Consider the following 18,583-nt stretch of genomic DNA (forward strand, 5'->3'; position numbering starts at 1 on the left):
TGTATTCTGACACCTTTCTATCAGAACCAGCATTAACTTCTTGAGCAATTTGAGCTATAGTAGTTCGTCTGTTTGATCGGACCACACGGGCCAGTCTTCGCTCCCCACGTGCATCAATGAACCTTGGCCATGACCCTGTTGCCGGATCACCACTGTTCCTTCCTTGGAGCACTTTTGATAGATCATCATTTCATCCAGCCCTCAATCAAACACTCTCCATTGACTTTGCATTGCGTGAGGCTGCCTCCTTGTCATTTTGGACTTAAAACAAAAAACAGAACTATGTCTAAAAGCGGATATGTGACAAAGTGTACAGCAAATAAGCTAAAAAACCCAGAACCAGAAACCCAGAAGTTTTTATAAGCTGTTGACCCAAAAAACAAGCTTATAAGGACACAAAAGTGGACACAGGCCATTGAGACAGAGCGCGACATGTTATATTACACTGAGAACTACACCCACTGGAGGGGCACGTAATCAGCGACAAGAAATGTAATATATAAAACTGACATTTGGATATTTGACTTAACAGTGACTAAATGTTTACTGGACACATCCGCATACTGAGTGTCAGGATCCCAAAATTGACCCATTCTTCCTGCTGAAGCTTCAACTTTTATTGCCTTTATCCACTTTTGTCTCCTTAAATGCTCGCTTTTTTGGGTCGACTTATTTCTGTGTTTTTTAGCTTGTTTGCTGTAGACTTTGTCACATATCAGCTTTCAGACATTTTTCAGTTTTTCGTTATAAGTCCGAAATGACAAGGAGGCAGCCTCACGCAATACAAAGTCAATGGAGAGCATTGGAATGCACGACATCAACAATGTCACCGAAGAAGTGTGTTTTTGGTTTTCAGGGCAGGATGGAGTTTGTTTTTCCGGAGCAGCAACGGAGTTGTGCAAGTGTTTTGTCTGTTCCTGCATTTCGGCGACGATTGTTTTATAAGCAAGGCCCAGTTCGACGCCGGATTTGTAGCTCGTCTAATGCTGAAAGATGGAGCAGTTCCAGCGATTAAGGTTCACGGTCGTGAATCGTGTTTTGGAAGCAGGCGGTGAGTGAAATTGCTTCAAATGTCTTTGTGTTCTTAGCTATCGACACGTTCATTCAAATGTGCTACTATTCCATTGTTTTTCTATGTAAACACGCACTGACGTGCAAAACCGTTACGCCTGCTACTGCTAACATTAAATCACATATAATAGTCCATAAACCAAATTATGTCCTCATAAACCATGAGTAAGCGCACACAAATGTTGTAAAACTAGCGCATGACAAGCCGCTAAGCAAGTAACGTTAATGTTAAATAAGTTACAGTTAACGTTACACTACATACCATAGAGACGTCCTGCTGTAGTCATCGTTGCTGCTGCTCCTGTTCAATTTCAGCCTCTAGATCTGATTCTGGATCATATATGTATGACTAAATCTGATTGATCTCCATGGTTTATTTAGGATAAGGTTTTTTCCCTCACGTTTAAGGATGTCACAGGCAGCTTTCAGACACTCTCAATGCTTTAGCTCCGCCCACACGATATGCCTCCAGTAGCTCTTTTTTTTTTGGAAAGACTCGGTACAACGTATCTTTTTTTATAAATATAATAAAACTACAGACTTTTGGGAGATATGAAGGATGCAATACTACTCTATAGGTACTCAAGATTGACATGAGATTGACTGAAACTGAGTGTTTCACCCCCCCTTTAACTGATGAGTTGTCAATACAATATATGGGGTATGATTTTACCCCAAAATTCAACATATTGACACAAAATGATAACTGCAAATCGACATTTCACTGCCTTGAGTCCAGTTGTTTCTGTGAATTGCAGCGACCCATTTGCTTCTTTTTTCTGTAGCTTTAGGCAGTCAAAAGTAAAAAGTAAAAATATACCTCAGATTTATTGTCAAATCAATTTGTACGGTCAATCTCAAAGCTCTTTCCCGTTTTAGATATGTCTTTCATGGCATTCACACTGCCTTTCAGTGTTTTTGCCACTCAGTGGCCGTAACCGCAGTCACTCTGGACGACGGTGCAGACCCTCTAAGCCCTAAGTTTTATCAGTTCTGTGTTCAGTCTAGTTTGCATTTGTTTTTGTGGATGTGCTTTATATGTTTTATTCAGTATTTGTTATTAAAGATAGTACTTGTTGAATTTTCCTGCGCTGTGCGATTTCTACAACCACCAACCCTGATGAAAACGGGTGTGATATTTTTCCCAGTTTTTTTCTGAATTCTTTGATAAATAGAAAGTTCTACAGGAAAGACTCGGGAGAATTATATCGACAATAGTGCATTTATTAATAGCTCAGCAAGCTTATAGGCTATTATACAAAGTCATTTGGCGTAGGCCCCGTCCGTAGGCATAATCCGAGGGTATTGGATCTGCAATTCCTGCCTGAAGACGAGGGAGGTATGGACAGGACCATCCTGGGAGGATGGTGGATGGGGGTAATCGTCGCTTCAGTATCTGCAAACTCAAACATGTGTAAGTACCGGGCTTTTATACAGTGAGCATGAGAATATAATTGGGTTAGAATGAAGGCAATAAGTGACGTAGTAATTTAGTCTTCCCAGCAGAACTTTTGCTAGAGCTTCCATTTCAAAGGACAGCATTTATTTGCAAATAGAAATCGTTTGTAACCTCATGAATATCCTCATGAACCTCATGACTATTAACTTACTATTGCTGTTTTCCCACTAACTCTCTAGAAGAGTCATGACTACTGAACAGTTGGCCAAAGTTTTGTGTTTACTTGGCAGCTGTTCCAATTAAAAACACAAAGGTCAGTTGTGTCCCTTCATTCTGCCAATCAGAGACCATGCTGAAGACGCAGCCATTGTTTGCCACACTCACATCCTCAGGAGTGTGGAAGCCAAACATGAGCAGTTAAGAGGAACAGTGTGTTCTTTCCCCTTATTCTGAAATGCTAGTTTTATATATTTTGTTTATTGTTATAACGTTATCTGACAAACAGGACAGAGGGTGCCTCATTAGAACTCATTAATCTAACACCTACGTCAGACAAAAGAAAAAAAATAATAATCAAAATCAAAATTAGCTTACAGGTTCAGTGTTATGACAACTTCAGTACAAGTAAGTGTGAGTGTGTGTGTGGTTCAGGTATTCCCTATACGTTATAGTCCCCATTAGGAAAACAGCGTATAAATCATGTATTTTGAAAATGCAGAACGTTTTTTGTGAGGGGTAGGTTTAGAGGATATAATATACAGTTTGTACAGTATAAAAATCACTATGTCTGTGAAAAGTCCCCATAAAACGTGCATGCATGTGTGTGATGGATGGAGGGGGGGGGGGGGGGGGGGATTCCTGGTACAACTCTCAGACTGAAGGAGCACATTAGAGAGTTTATTCTTAAGTAATGCAATAAAAAAACTGCTGTAAAAAAAAAAAAAAAAAAAAAGGAAAAGAAAAGCTTTCACACAAATGGAGCTAAAACCTTAGAGGGAACAGGGGGCTCTTGGGTCCGCATAAAGTATGTAAGTTTGTACTGATGTCACTGAAAACACAATCATTTCTACATACCTACATCTGCGCAACTTTGCAGGATGCCGCTGTCAACAGTGACGTGGTGGGGTTCTTGCAGCATGCTGTGGATGTGATCCAGCAGTGAATAAATAAATGATAAGCACCTGAGATTCAGAGCCATTAAAGCTGTGTGACATTATATAAGCATATAGTCTCTTTTTCTTTCTGTCTCACCTAATGGATCGCCATGTGGTTCTCAGAACGTATTTTGTGTTTTACTTAAATATAATGAGTCATGTGAACTGCAGCAATCAGGATTATTTATTTATATGTTTACATTTCTTAAATGTAAGTTCATTTATATAATGTTAGGTTCTATTTTTAACCTACACAAATGCTTCATGTAGTAACCTCTGATTCAACATAAACCAAAAAAACATACAACAACAATATTTGCCTAGTTGCTGCTTTAAATTTCACCCCAAAGGTTGTCAGATTGTTTCTGACAACCTTTTGGGTGAAATTTAAAGTAGCAACTAGGCAAATAGATTTTTTACGACTGCTGATAAAATGCTAAGACTCTGGAAATAGCGAAAAGCTAAATGGCAGCTTGTATGTCTCAGGTGAGAAGGAGGGCAAATGGTAATCATAATTAGCCTTGCAGAAATCAGTGATGACACAGATGTCTTCCCCATTATGAATATTCTAGTTATTAGTGATGAGCAGAAGGCAGCTGTTAGAGGTTTATGGCACCAAGCCTCATTCACACAGACAGTAGTCTGTCTGGAGCCTCGCAGCAATGCGAAAATTAAGCTCAAGTATGCTAGATACTGTAAGGCTCTTGAGGTTTGAGATGCTATGCTAAAAATCTTTTAGCATAAATTTTTGTGGACATGTGGAACTTTGAAAGTTGTTTGTAGTTGAATTGTTGCTGTAATATTTATAGTCACCAGTGCAATTGAAAAAGTGGAGGAACAAAAATGAACTTATCCAAAGTTTTTCACCGGGGTCCAGTGGGGTGTAAGTTTAAGATAGGGCTCTGTGAAAAGTACAAAACATACACTTGCAAGATTTAATAATAGTGCAGTTTACGTTCTGTATATTTTATAATATTAGTCTACTATTCATTCTTCTTTCTATAATGACTATAGGCAAAATATTATAGTATACACCGGTCAGGCATAACATTATAGGTGAAGTGAATAACACTGATTATCTCTTCATCACGGCATGATGTGTTAGAAGCAGGAAAAAATGGACAAGCATAAGGATTTGAGCGAGTTTGACAAGGGCCAAATTGTGATGGCTAGATGACTGGGTCAGAGCATCTCCAAAACTGTAGCTCGTATGGGGTGTTCCCGGTCTGCTGTGGTCAGTATCTATCAAAAGTGGTCCAAGGAAGGAACAGTGGTGAACCGGCAACAGGGTCATGGCCAAGGTTCATTGACGCACGTGGGGAGCGAAGGCTGGCTGGTGTGGTCCGATCAAACAGACAACTGAAGCTCAGATTGCTAAAGAAGTTAATGCTGGTTCTGATAGAAAGGTGTCAGAATACACAGTGTATCGCAGTTTGTTTGTGGCTGCATAGCCACAGACCAGTCAGGGTGCCCATGCTGACCCCTGTCCACCTCCGAAAGCACCAACAGTGGGCACGTGAGCATCCGAACTGAACCACAGAGCAATGGAAGAAGGTGGCCTGGTCTGATCTGATGACTCATGTCTTCTTTTAGATCAGATCACGTGGATAGCCGCGAGCGTGCATCGCTTACCTGGGGAACCATGGCAAAAAACATCTGCATATAGTAAACAAAAAAACTTAAAGGTATTATCTGTGTTTTCCAGATAATGTTGTTTTACTACAATGAGTATATATAAAACCCAATTATTAAAAATTTTACATTTCTTTATAACATAGTATTTTTGTCACACAGTATTGGGTTGTTATACATGAAAATATAACATTGACTTTATAGCTTAGTAAGGGAGTTTCTAGCAAGGGGATCATTTTGGGGTCATCTGTATCAAAACGTTTGAAAATCTCTGAACATACCCATAGCACTTGTGTACTAGTGCTCCACATTTACATGGTCCATTCTCATACTTTTGTAAATGTAAAAATTCCATTTCTTGAGCAGGCAATGATGAGCCCACTATTGAATTAGCATTTCAGAACCAGATGAAGGCTGTTCAGAGCGGGACTAAATATACTAATGAATTGCTTGCAGATTTATGGCAAATTTATGACTGGCTTTGTTACAGCACCATATCATACCATCCAGACATAGTCAGATGGACTAAACCAACACCATTTTGCCAGGACAACAGGTCCTGTGCCTGTAGCTTAAAAAAATTACAGTATGGTGCATAATTTTGACAGTAATGAACCAAAATGTGTCCTACATGAGTGTCACCTTTCCTCATCTCTCCTCTCCGCTGAGAAGTAGACTGAACAGGACAGTTGCACTTTTGATTAAGTTGCACTTAAACACTTGGTGTTGATAAGTCATATCAATCTTTTTAAATGGACTCTAAATGGACTCTCGACTTGGCAATATGCACTGCAGGACTGTATTTGTTCTCATGTTCATGTAATTAGATATGAGAGAATGATAGAAAGAGGCAGGTGTGCTCTGGTGTGTCAGTAAGCAAATTTAGAAGACCCTACAGGAAGGAGGTGAACATAGGAAGGAGATTGTAGTTTTACTTTTGAATTTGCAAGTGCTTTAGCTGGACCAGCTTGAAAAATGCAGTGTGCGTGTGCGTGTGCGTGTGCGTGCGTGTGTAGAGATATGAGTTTAAGCACAACTTATTATTCTTTTGCTTTCACATTTTATTTCATTGAAAATGGTTCAGTCTTTCTCCATTCCTGCATTGTAGTGACTTGCCTCAAAGGGACTTTGTTGATATTCAATAGCTCATGGATTCTAAAGCATCTCGACTGCAAGATGGATGGGTTGTGATTCTGATTAAATCACAATATCAAAGAGAACGTGCACAAGGACCAGCCCCCGATTCAGGCCTTTTCTGCATCTTATTCAGAATATGATAAGTTAATTCTCAATAAAAGAGAAAATAATAACCACCTGGAAATATAGTAATATAATAGATGATGATGATAAAAAGAACACAACTTATTTTTGCACTCGCACTATATAATTTGTCCACTAAGAATGTCCAACAGTAGAATTTTCAGAATTTTTTTTTTTTCAGTCAAAAAAAATGTCACTACATATCAGTGTATTGTCTTTAAATGATTATGTGATGCAAATCACAGCCATAGGAAAAAAAGAAAAAAAAAATTCAGATTGCTTTGTTTTGGTAAGGCTAATTTTACAGCTGTCATGTATTATAAATGCAAGTAAATATTGTTTCACTCTTTTTGCATAATGTGAAAAAGTATAGCTTGATTGCACAAAGCACAATAAAATATTATTGTCATAGTGATATTTACTTGTTTTTTTCTTTATTTTCTTCAAACTTTACATTTCTCATATTACATCACTAGCATGCTCTTCTTAGCAAATAAGGACACTACCTTTTGACAGTGTTTTAGGAACAAGACTATTTAGCGTGTTGGAAATGACGCCTCAACTGTGGGTCATATTTTTTTGACCGAACGTTTGAATCCCGTCTGGCTAGCACTCTTCCCGTAATGCTTACGCATTAGCTCGGAGAGCGGGCGGTCTTTTGTGGCTGTTTGAACGATTTGACCACATGAGCATCTACACTAGAAAAGGAATTCGGTCAAATGCATTTTCGACTACCTCTGGAAGTGGACAAGCTCAACTTTTAGACAATTTACACTTGTATTTAGCATTGTCCACTTGCGATCCAATCAACCAAAACGCATCTCAACTCTTTTCCCGCCATTGACGGAAATTTCCGGCTTTCTGTGTTTTCACTGTTATATGCTAGGGGGCGCTATTACATATCTTTTGAACAAGTACAAACCCTGCGTCCAAAATCGCGTACTATGTACTACATTTGAATTTGAACTTACTTTGCAACTGTTAAAATAGTATGTTCTATATATTATGAATGTGTGTGTATGAATGTAATTTGGACGTACTACATGCGCCATGTTGTCATTATCACATGACCTACCAGCGTCAGTTGCATCCCTTCACCTCCATTCATAAATCCTCTCCCGTGGCCTCATGGGATAGTAAAGTGTCCATCGTATGCGTACTTCAGAATCTCACCGGAAGTAGTAGATCATCTGGGTACTTTTCACCAACTGTTTGAATACTAGAAAACAGAACCAGCTAGAGTCTCCTGATCAAAACGCATGCAAAGAAGATGCAGAAACATGCAATCTCATATGTAATCATATAAAATAATGCATTCACCCAACATTAAACAGCATATAAATCAAAACTGCCTAAAGTTACTGAATGAAATGTCGACCCAGGACGAGCTATAGGACTGTGCAAGCTTTAGGGGTGTTGATGGACTCGATCTACTCCATCTATGTTTTGATCATTGTTCTGAGTCTGATCCAGATGTAGTCTTTGACAAAAACGAGATTTTCTCAGCGTTTTGCTCAAAATGTTGCTTTTTTTTATGAAACTTACCTACTTTCAAGAATAACACTTTTTTTGTTGTTGTTTTGTTTAAAAAACAGAGGGTCTGTTCTACTTTTGATATATTGCATGTTCAGATATTCATACAACAAAATATTCTGGGGGCCATGAAAATGATGAATAACGCTGGTGGTGGCTGACAATAAAAATACAAATAAAAACGCTGGCGGGGAAAGAGTTGATAATACCAGGTGTAAACAGGGCCTAGGAGGAAAGGCATTGCCCTGGTGTTTCTCTGATAGTGTTGCTGCTCTGGTTCTAGAAAGACAAACTGCATTGTCTGCTTATCATTTACACATGCAGCGGCTCGAGCCAGTGACTCATTCTCTGTCTCTCTCACTCTCTTCCTCTTGTAATGTTTCGATAGAGAAATTCAAACAGGTACAGAACAATAAAACTCTCTGCAGAGAGCCGCTATCACATTGTAAGCATTGTTATACTCATTTTAATGAAGTTGGCTTGTGTTTCAAAAGCTGTGCAAGATTTAGGTTCCCCTCATTTGAAAGCATTTGTTCAACAGCTTGAGCACAATGACTCATTCACACCTCTCTCTCTCTCCCCCCGTATTTATTTCTCTTTCACACTTGTACATCCTGTATTACTCCAATACATTCCCTAGTGTGATCATTAAAGCGAAATCAAGAAGTGAACTGTGTGCAAGTAAGGTTACCATAGTAACTGATTGGGGAGCTATGATTTGGACTCTATTCATATACTAGGCATTAGGAGGATTTTGCAGCCCGTTGCCTGGTTTCATTAGAGGCTAATATCAGTCAGGGATGAGTCCACTGCTGGCCAGAGAAGACGGTTGCTAGGCGGACAAGCGTGCTGTGTGGGAGTGCTATGCTGCCTTGAGACCACCAATATGCAATCTGTTATCTCAGATTAATCCTTTTTCCCTAAAATTGAGCTCTTCTTCTGTTCTGGATGTGACTTCGCTCTGCAGCTAAAGCAGACAATAGGTTATGAGCACTAAGACCTGCCCACACTAAATGAACAAAGATTTATCTAAAGTAATCCAAACATGTATAAAAGCTTAGAGTACAGAATGATTCATCACAATTTTGTTGATTGGATCCCGCAGCTCTCATGTGTCTGTCTTCTTAACAATCACTCCTCCTTCGAGGTCTTGTGGGCCTCATCTGTTTCTACTGACAGAGGGAAGATGGAAACGGTTCCGACAGTGGAATTATTCCCATTACAGGATCTCATTTAGTATGGAATGGGCAAATCAGAACAGATGACGGGTATTAATATTAAGGATTCTGTAGTGCTAAAAACGGCATCTGTTTGACAGAGACAGAAGCACCAGCTGTTAATCACACATGGTGCTCATATTGCCTCTAGACTTCAAAACGGCCACTGCTAACCTTCTTCCTGTGACTGAGTACATGGACTGGACACACTAAGAAACATGATATGTATCCGTAAAAGACAATATATGCTTGTCCAGTAGCACACCAACATCCCAAGCTGGTCCCAGTGTGCAAAGTGTCCCTTTTGCTAGTGACAACACTGTAAACCCGAATACATTGGCAAAACTCCAATAAATCGGTTAGAGCAAAAATATTTTAAGTTAAGAAATGTAAAGTTTAAGTAAGCAAAACTTGAAGATTTTTTTTTTGTACTCATACATTTGAATTGTTCTTAACTTAAATTAAAATTATCAACTTAAATACAGTGGGGAGAACAAGTATTTGATACACTGCTGATTTTGCAGGTTTGCCCACTTACAAAGCATGTAGAGGTATGTCATTTTTATCATAGGTACTCTTCAACTGTGAGTGACAGAATCTAAAACAAAAATCCAGAAAAGCACATTGTATGATTTTTAAATAATTAATATGCATTTTATTGCATGAAATAAGTATTTGATCACCTACCAACCAGTAAGAATTCCGGCTCTCACAGACCTGTTAGTTTTTCTTTAAGAAGCCCTCCTGTTCTCCACTCATTACCTGTATTAACTTTACCTGTTTGAACTCGTTACCTGTATAAAAGACACCTGTCCACACACTCAATCAAACAGACTCCAACCTCTCCACAATGGCCAAGACCAGAGAGCTGTGTAAGGACATCAGGGATAAAATTGTAGACCTGCACAAGGCTGGGATGGGCTACAGGACAATAGGCAAGCAGCTTGGTTGACAACAACTGTTGGCGCAATTATTAGAAAATGGAAGAAGTTCAAGATGACGGTCAATCTCCCTCGGTCTAGGGCATCATGCAAGATCTCACCTTGTGGGGCATCAATGATCATTAGGAAGGTGAGGGATCAGCCCAGAACTACGTGGCAGGACCTGGTCAATTACCTGAAGAGAGCTGGGACCACAGTCTCAAAGAAAACCATTAGTAACACACTACGCCGTCATGGATTAAAATCCTGCAGTATACACAAGGTCCCCCTGCTCAAGCCAGCGCATGTCCAGGCCCGTCTGAAGTTTGCCAATGACCATCTGGATGATCCAGAGGAGGAATGGGAGAAGGTCATGTGGTCTGATGAGACAAAAATAGAGCTTTTTGGTCTAAACTCCACTTGTCGTGTTTGGAGGAAGAAGAAGGATGAGTACAACCCCAAGAACACCATCCCAACCGTGAAGTATAGAGGTGGAAACATCATTCTTTGCGGATGCTTTTCTGCAAAGGGGACAGGACGACTGCACCATATTGAGGGGAGGATGGATGGGGCCATGTATCGCGAGATCTTGGCCAACAACCTCCTTCCCTCAGTAAGAGCATTGAAGATGGGTCGTGGCTGGGTCTTCCAGCATGACAACGACCCGAAACCACAGCCAGGGCAACCAAGGAGTGGCTCCGTTAGAAGCATCTTAAGGTCTTGGAGTGGCCTAGCCAGTCTTCAGACCTGAACCTAATAGAAAATCTTTGGAGGGAGCTGAAAGTCCGTATCGCCCAGCGACAGCCCCGAAACCTGAAGGATCTGGAGAAGGTCTGTATGAAATATGAAATACAGACCCAAATATGGTCTGTATTTTTGGCCAAAATCCCTGCTGCAGTGTGTGCAAACCTGGTCAAGAACTACAGGAAACATATGATCTCTGTAATTGCAAACAAAGGTTTCTGTACCAAATATTAAGTTCTGCTTTTCTGATGTATCGAAAACTTGTCATGCAATAAACTGCAACTTAATTACTTCAAAATCATACATTGTGATTTTCTGGATTTTTATGTGATTTTCTGGATTTTTGTTTTAGATTTCGTCACTCACAAGTTTCTTTAAACTATCTTCAAAATATTGCGTTACCCATGATAAAAAATTACAGATTTCTACATGCTTTGTAAGTGGGCAAACCTGCAAAATCGGCAGTGTATCATCTCCCCACTGTATTTTTAGTAATGGAAACTTGGCTAGCTCTAACTAGCTAATTCAATAAATGCTACCTTGTTAATTGATAACTAAATGCTTTGATAGCATTAGCATAGCACTTGCTGAATGATATAGAAGCAATATAGAACATTTAACATGCTGTATATCTGTTCTCATACTAAGCTAATGCTCCACTTTTGATTGAACTTGTTTAGTTTGAGTTTGCCCTACTCAAACCAATTAATTATTTTGAGCTAGGGATGGGGCCGATCCGATCCAGTATCGGTATCGGGACCGATACCAGCTTAATTCACGTATCAGATTTTCCCGATCCAACCTGCGGAGAAATCCGATACCCATGAGCCACGTCTGCGCTTTCCAAAAGTGATTCCCGCCGGCTTGTCTGCTAGCTGGCTGCAAACTATGGAATGGATTTACATTTACATTTACATTTATGCATTTAGCAGACGCTTTTATCCAAAGCGACTTACAACTTGGGGGTACAATAAGCGATTGGTCGTGAAGAGTCGAGTGAGCGCAACAAGTGCCTGAAATACTTGGTCTCAGTGTTGCACAGGCAAGAGTAGGGCGGGAAAGAGGAGGAAAAGAGGAAAGGAAAGTTTTTTTTTTTTTTTAGGAGGTTAAGTGCTCACGGAAGAGATGAGTTTTTAGTTGACTTTTGAATGTTGTCAATGAATCCGCATTTCGGATGGCGGTGGGCAGATCGTTCCACCAGCTGGGAACGTTGAATGAAAATGTTCTGGAAAGGGATTTTTTGCCTCTCTGTGAAGGTACCACAAGCCTTCGCTCCTTGGTTGAATGAAGGCTTCTGGTGGGGGTGTGGCGACGTAGAATCGAGTCAAAGTATGCAGGAGCTGAGTGCGTGGTGGCTCTGTAGGCAAGCGTCAGCGACTTAAACTTGATGCGAGCAGCGAGTGGTAGCCAGTGCAGAGAGATGAAGAGAGGTGTGACGTGGGTCCTTTTGGGCTCGTTGAAGACCAGACGTGCCGCTGCATTCTGGATCATTCGTAGTGTTTGGATCGCACAAGAGGGGAGTCCAGCCAGAAGCGCATTGCAGTAGTCAAGTCTAGAAATAACCAGGGCCTGGACAAGAAGCTGTGTTGCGTGTTCTGTTAGGAACGGTCTGATCTTCCTGATGTTGTAGAGCGCAAACCTGCAAGAGCGAGCTGTCTTAGCAATGTGATCTCTGAAGGACAACTGGTCATCAAATGTAACTCCAAGATTTCTGACTGATTTTGAAGGGGAGATCAGGGATGCACCTAGCTGGATGGTGAAGTCAAGTTGCATCAGATTTCCTGAACTGAGGCGCGGCTCAATGAGACACAGAGTTATGAGACACGCCCCGCTCAGGAAATCCATTCCGCAGTTTGCAGCAGGATAGCATTGAGCAGCATTGTGGCTAGCCAACATGTCAGCTGTGTGGAAATACTTCACACTGGAAACACCGCAGAGCAAAACAATGTTTGCAAAACCGTAATTCAGAGAGGTGGAAGCTCCCTCGCGTCGTACAATACAACGAACGCAATCAAACATTTAAAAAAGCAGACAAGTTCAGACAAGACTAGGGTGACATTTAAGATATAATAATCAGGGCTTGACATTGACAATCGCCATCTGTGTTTCGGCTGTGTAACACTCACACCAGCCACTTTGAACTATGGTCTCTCAAAAGCCATCTGTTAAAATCACGTTGCGCATTATAACCAATCACACGTGTTTATATTGAGTTTATGGATATAATAATCAGAGGCGTTCAGATTAGCGTAGTTTTGTTCAGAGCGCGCGCGGCTCTCACTCTCGCTGAAATCTGCACTCAAAGCAGAGATAAACGAGCGATGTACGCAGGAGATTCATTCATCATACAGTGATTGACAGTTTTTGTTATATTTCAGCACCGAAAATAGTTTCAAACAAAACACAGCAGAACCACAGCGCATCTGATATGACTAGACAACTTAGGTTGGCTTGCCGTTCGCGAATCTAGGGACCGTCTCTAAAGTTACATACAACATTGGGAGGCTATACACGTTTCTAACTTAAATGGCATTTGAAGAGAATGACTTAGTCATAAAACTGACTGTAAAGTGTTCATCTAGGTGTTAGGTATGATGTACACCTTTTGGATTTTTGATATTTAATCAAATAAACTGTCAAATCATATGAAAATATATGCTTTATTTCACTAGAATACTGTATGGGCTCTTACACAAGATATGCTAGATTTAAATGTGTCATAGCTGATAGAACACTGATGATAATATTGCTTGAGAATATATTTACAGATATAATATTAGATATTTATGCATTATGCGTTGCCATTGACGACGGCCATTATAAGGAAGGAAATCCCACAGAATCTAGCTTAAAAAAGTGCTTAGAGCTCCTTGATTTATTTTTTGTTTGCTGATTTTCAAATATAAATTGATAACCGTGATAATTTGGGTCACCATTATGTTCATATCATACTTGCCTGTTGAGTGGAGTTTATGTCAGCATCATATAAAATCAACAATAATGATAATAATAATATTAAAGCAAACACAGCTCTGGTATCGGAATAGTATCGGTATCGGCCGATATCCAAATTCAGATATCGGGATCGGATCGGAAGTGAAAAAATGTGGATCGGTGCATCCCTATTTTGAGCGTTAGAGTGCAGCAAAGTTAGATCTTACAGAACAGGTGTTTTGTTAGATTCTATTGTATCATTTTTTAATAACCAAAGAGAGATTGACAGCCCTAATATGGTTATTACTGCAGTTCTGTTTCTGCAGCACATATCAACCACACTCACTCTAAAAATTCAGTTGCGAGTCCCAGAATTTAAGGCTCATGCAGCATGCTATTTTAGTTATAGCATGAGGTTGTCAGCCTCTTTTAGCAAACTTTGTATGAACAGAGCCATATTTAACAATCCAAACAGGACTGACAACCGCGTTTTGCGACTGTGTGAGCAGCCATTGATTTTCTCAGTCTATCCTTTAGACCCAATTCGTTCATTTATTATTGATGGCTTCTTTCTCTCTATCTGTCATTAGATATTTCAGACTTTATCTTTATTGCATGCTCCTCCTGGGGGTATCTGGGCTGGCAGAAGCATTGTGGTTTCTTCCCTGGGAGCTCTGAAATGTTTGCATGGGCTCAAGTCATCTGATCTTGAGTCTGTGCTGTAGTCTGTCCAAAATGTGTTAAATTATTGAAGAAGTTTATGGAGGGCTGTTTCCCGATCAGTGGTGGTGAAGAGTTGGTGTGGAGCTGATGTGTTCCTGTGTTTGTCTGAAACCATCAGGTCCCTCAGCTAGAGCTCACACTCATCTCATGCTGTGACACTGTGATGTGATGCTTTTACCTCTAATGTGTGTAAAGATTAGTGACTCTGGTTTTCACTTAAAGTATTGATTGTTTTTTTTAAAGGGGTGGTAAACCACTATTTCACTTTTCTAACTTTAGCTGGTGTGTAATGTTGCTGTTTGAGCATAAACAACATCTGCAAAGTTACAACGTTCAAAGTTTAAAGCAAAGGGAGATATCTGCTTTTAAAGAAATCAATTTCTAAGGACTACAGCAAACGGCCGGTAGGGACTACTAGACATTCCTCCAGGGTTGCTGACATCACCAGCCCCAATATTTACATAAACCCCTCCTCCGAGAATATTAAATAAGGGGTTGTGTTGTGGTATAGTTGGTAGGTTGGAGTGTTGTTGCCGCAATGCCGACGACACGCTGTTATTTTCATCCGGATTACAGGTCCACTTTGTTCAGCCTTCCTAGGGATGGGGGTGCGTTGCAGTGCGTTTAACATACAACATGTTATATGTGAGACACAGGGGAACAGGTCGCATTTGCAGCAGATATATGCTGCCCATCATAAATCAAAGCACGAGACAGACAGGGGTTGGAGGAGAAGACCGGAAAATGTGACATAATGGACAATATTCGTCTGTATTTGCAATACATGAGCCGCGGTTGAGCTGCGCGAGACAAACACTGTCAGTGTGAATGAACAACGGGCGCGCGCGGCTCCTGCTGCACATTTCACGGAGGAAAGCTTCCACAATCTTCGCGAGTTCAATGCAGGATTCGCACAACTGCTTGTCCTGAAAGATGGATTTAAAAACAGAAGCTGTTTACGGGCCACAACCTGTAAGTATGATTTATTTTTCATCTATGTGTTTTCCTGTAATAGTTTGTATTGTTAATTGTACGTTGTAGCAAGGAAGTACACAGATGACAACGCTCATTCATACTTAACGTTATCCGACAAACACCAAATGTTACAAACTTTTTTTTTTAAATCTCAACAGCGAACTTGGCATTAGTGTAAATGATTCTTTGATTAGAGCTTTTATGTATTGTTTATCTACGGGCATGCTAAACATGGTTCTGTGTTTGATTTGGCTACTATAGTAAAGCCAATGTTTAATGTTCGTTTTGGGTTAAAAGTTCTTGCGACAGATCTTTGGCTATAATCGTTCTAAAAATACAAAAGTAAGTCCCATTCAGTAGTGATCACTATAGATCCGCAGTCTTTACTCTTGAAGACTGAACAGGTTGAACAGGTTCTGCTCGATCATCTTCACTAAAATTGTCTGGGTCTGATTCGGGCTCAGATTGGTATGGTTTTATTGACGCCATTGTTTCAAATACTATCAAAGCACAGTCTACCGGTAAAGGTAAGGGGCGTGACGTTTCTGACAAACGTGCACTAGGCGGTTAGCGAATCACAACACACTGGGCCAGCTAACCAATCTGAGCCCACTGCGTATTTTTGAGGGACTGGCTTCATACAACCCGGAAACCATCAGACCGTTTTTACAAGGAGGGACAGAGCAGTGTAGAATAAAGGTAAAATATATGAAAAATAATGAAATTTTTTAAAAACGAAGCATGAACACATGTTACAGTGCACCCCACAAACACAATCAAGCCTTCGAAAGAACGTGTTTTACCACCCCTTTAAAAGTATAAAAGCCACATATTCAAAGGTTTGGCATCAGCAAAAAAAAACTTTTATTCAGCAAGGACACTTTAAAATGATTAAAAGTGACAATGAAGACTCTTAAATTCTATTTCAAATAAATGCCGTTCTTTTGAACTTTATATTCATTAAAGAATCCTGTTAAAATGTGTTTTCCCACAAAACTATAGCAACACAACTGTTTTCAACATTGATAATAAAAGTTACGATAATAAAATAATGTTTCTTGAGCATCAAATCATGTATTACAATGATTTCTATTGGATCATGTGACACTGAAGACTTGAGTAATGATGCTGAAAATTCAGCTTTACTGTACTTTTTGATCAAATAAATGTACCCTTGGAAAAAGATTAGACATTTTAAAAAACCTCACGACCCCACATTTTTGATAGCAAATGAGCGTGTTTGCGTGCACAAAATTAGATTGTGAGAATGAAAGCATGTGGCTGTTTAAGTGTATGGTGTTTAAGTGCTTGTGAGTACTCGGCTCTTAGAGTAATGAATGGTGTTGTAGGTCTCCTTTAGGAATGTACCCGTTGTGTATGTAAGTGAGTGTTTAGGGTATGCATTAGTGTTTAAGTGCTTTAGATAAGTGCCTGCTCTCACTGTAAAAGAACAGTGATTGGCGAAGCAGCAGCGAGCCCCCTGCTAGCTCTCGACGGGGGGGGATTGTAAAGGTGAGATTCTCGGGTGCGGCGGTACAATGCGGGACCCCTGGTGCGGGTAATCACCATGAGGCCAAGAGCATTCCACAATGCAACAAAGACCCCCTGTAACACACACATGTGCCCTCCTTTGTGCAGTTAACTGCACACTCGGCCCTCTCCAGGGGTCCTAAGAGCCTCGGCAGGGGGCCGATTAAGGAATTAGGCACAGGGGAAAACTAGTGGTGTTGACTAACACTAAGTGGAGGCCCATCTCCAGTCAGAAATCAGTGACTGAGGAAGAGAGGCAGGGGCGCACAGATAGAGCGCCGTGTGCATGTGTTTGTGACCTCTAAGGAAACAGACTCTCTCACTTTCTCTCTCGTGCTGTGAGGAGTTCACCGCCCTCCTCCAGGGAGTCTGCGTGTGCTCATAAACCTCCAGCACAGAGGCAACATGATGTCAAGACCCAATAAATAAATAAAATCTCACCGCTAAGCCATGCGCACACAGGGGCTTTGATGCAAAACAACATAGAGCAAATAAACAGCCATTACTGTCAAAAAATGCAAGTCCAGCAACAAGCAAAAAAGCGTGGATTACGCAGAGTGAACCTGAAGTTCGTATGATGTCAGGTACTAACTAAAGTATGATATGAAGAACACAAAAAAGATTCAGAATAAAAGACAATAAAAAAAGATCCAATGCATATAGCCGATTATTGTAGATGTATGAAACACAGCTGACACAGAAGTCATTTTCAAACCAAGCAGCTTTCTGTTTGTCAATGCAGTGAATTCTTGTGACCGACTTGAATACAAGAAAAATCTGTGTGGGGATGTTTTTTTTGCATTCGCAAGAAACACATGTGGACCGAAATGACTGGATTTTGCAGTGAAATTACATTGAGCATCAATAAATGTGACAGTTCAAAAAAACAGATTGCATCTTTTCAAGTGTAACGTGTGAAAGCTGTTACGTAAGAAAACTGCTAATAAAACATAAATGGCTTGTTATGAAAGTGTTAAAGCATTTATGTAAAGGGTAATATGTTCCCTCTAAAACGAGAATATTGCTTGTGCAAGCCTTATGACAAAAGCCTAGCAAGGCTTCGTTAAACTTCACGGAGAAGAAAAACGAATCAATGTTTCATGCTTTAAAACTCATATGGGTTCCCTTCAGTACATCTTTCGTAAGAGCTCATTCAGTAATAGCAGAGCAGGTAGTTGCTCCTTTATGCCGTAACCCTGAAATCCCAGCACTTAGGAGATGCTTTAATGTTGTTCAAACATAAGAGGGGTAACGTGGATTCTTTCCATTGTGCTTATCCACCTTTAAACAAAACCTCCCTCTAATGAACGCTCTCGGTGACTCCACGGCTAATGGCAGAAGAGCTGTGGCAGCACTATGCTGATAAATAGAGCCAGTGCTTCCTGAGGGAGTGGGGAAACACTGAAAGAGGGCTCAGGCCGCTCACATCATCACGTAAAGGAGTTACATGCCCTGTCCTGAGGAGAGAGGTCAAAGGAGTGAGAGGAAGGC

This window comes from Gobio gobio, assembly GCF_949357685.1.
Source record: "Gobio gobio genome assembly, chromosome: 16".
Lineage (NCBI taxonomy): Eukaryota > Metazoa > Chordata > Actinopteri > Cypriniformes > Gobionidae > Gobio > Gobio gobio.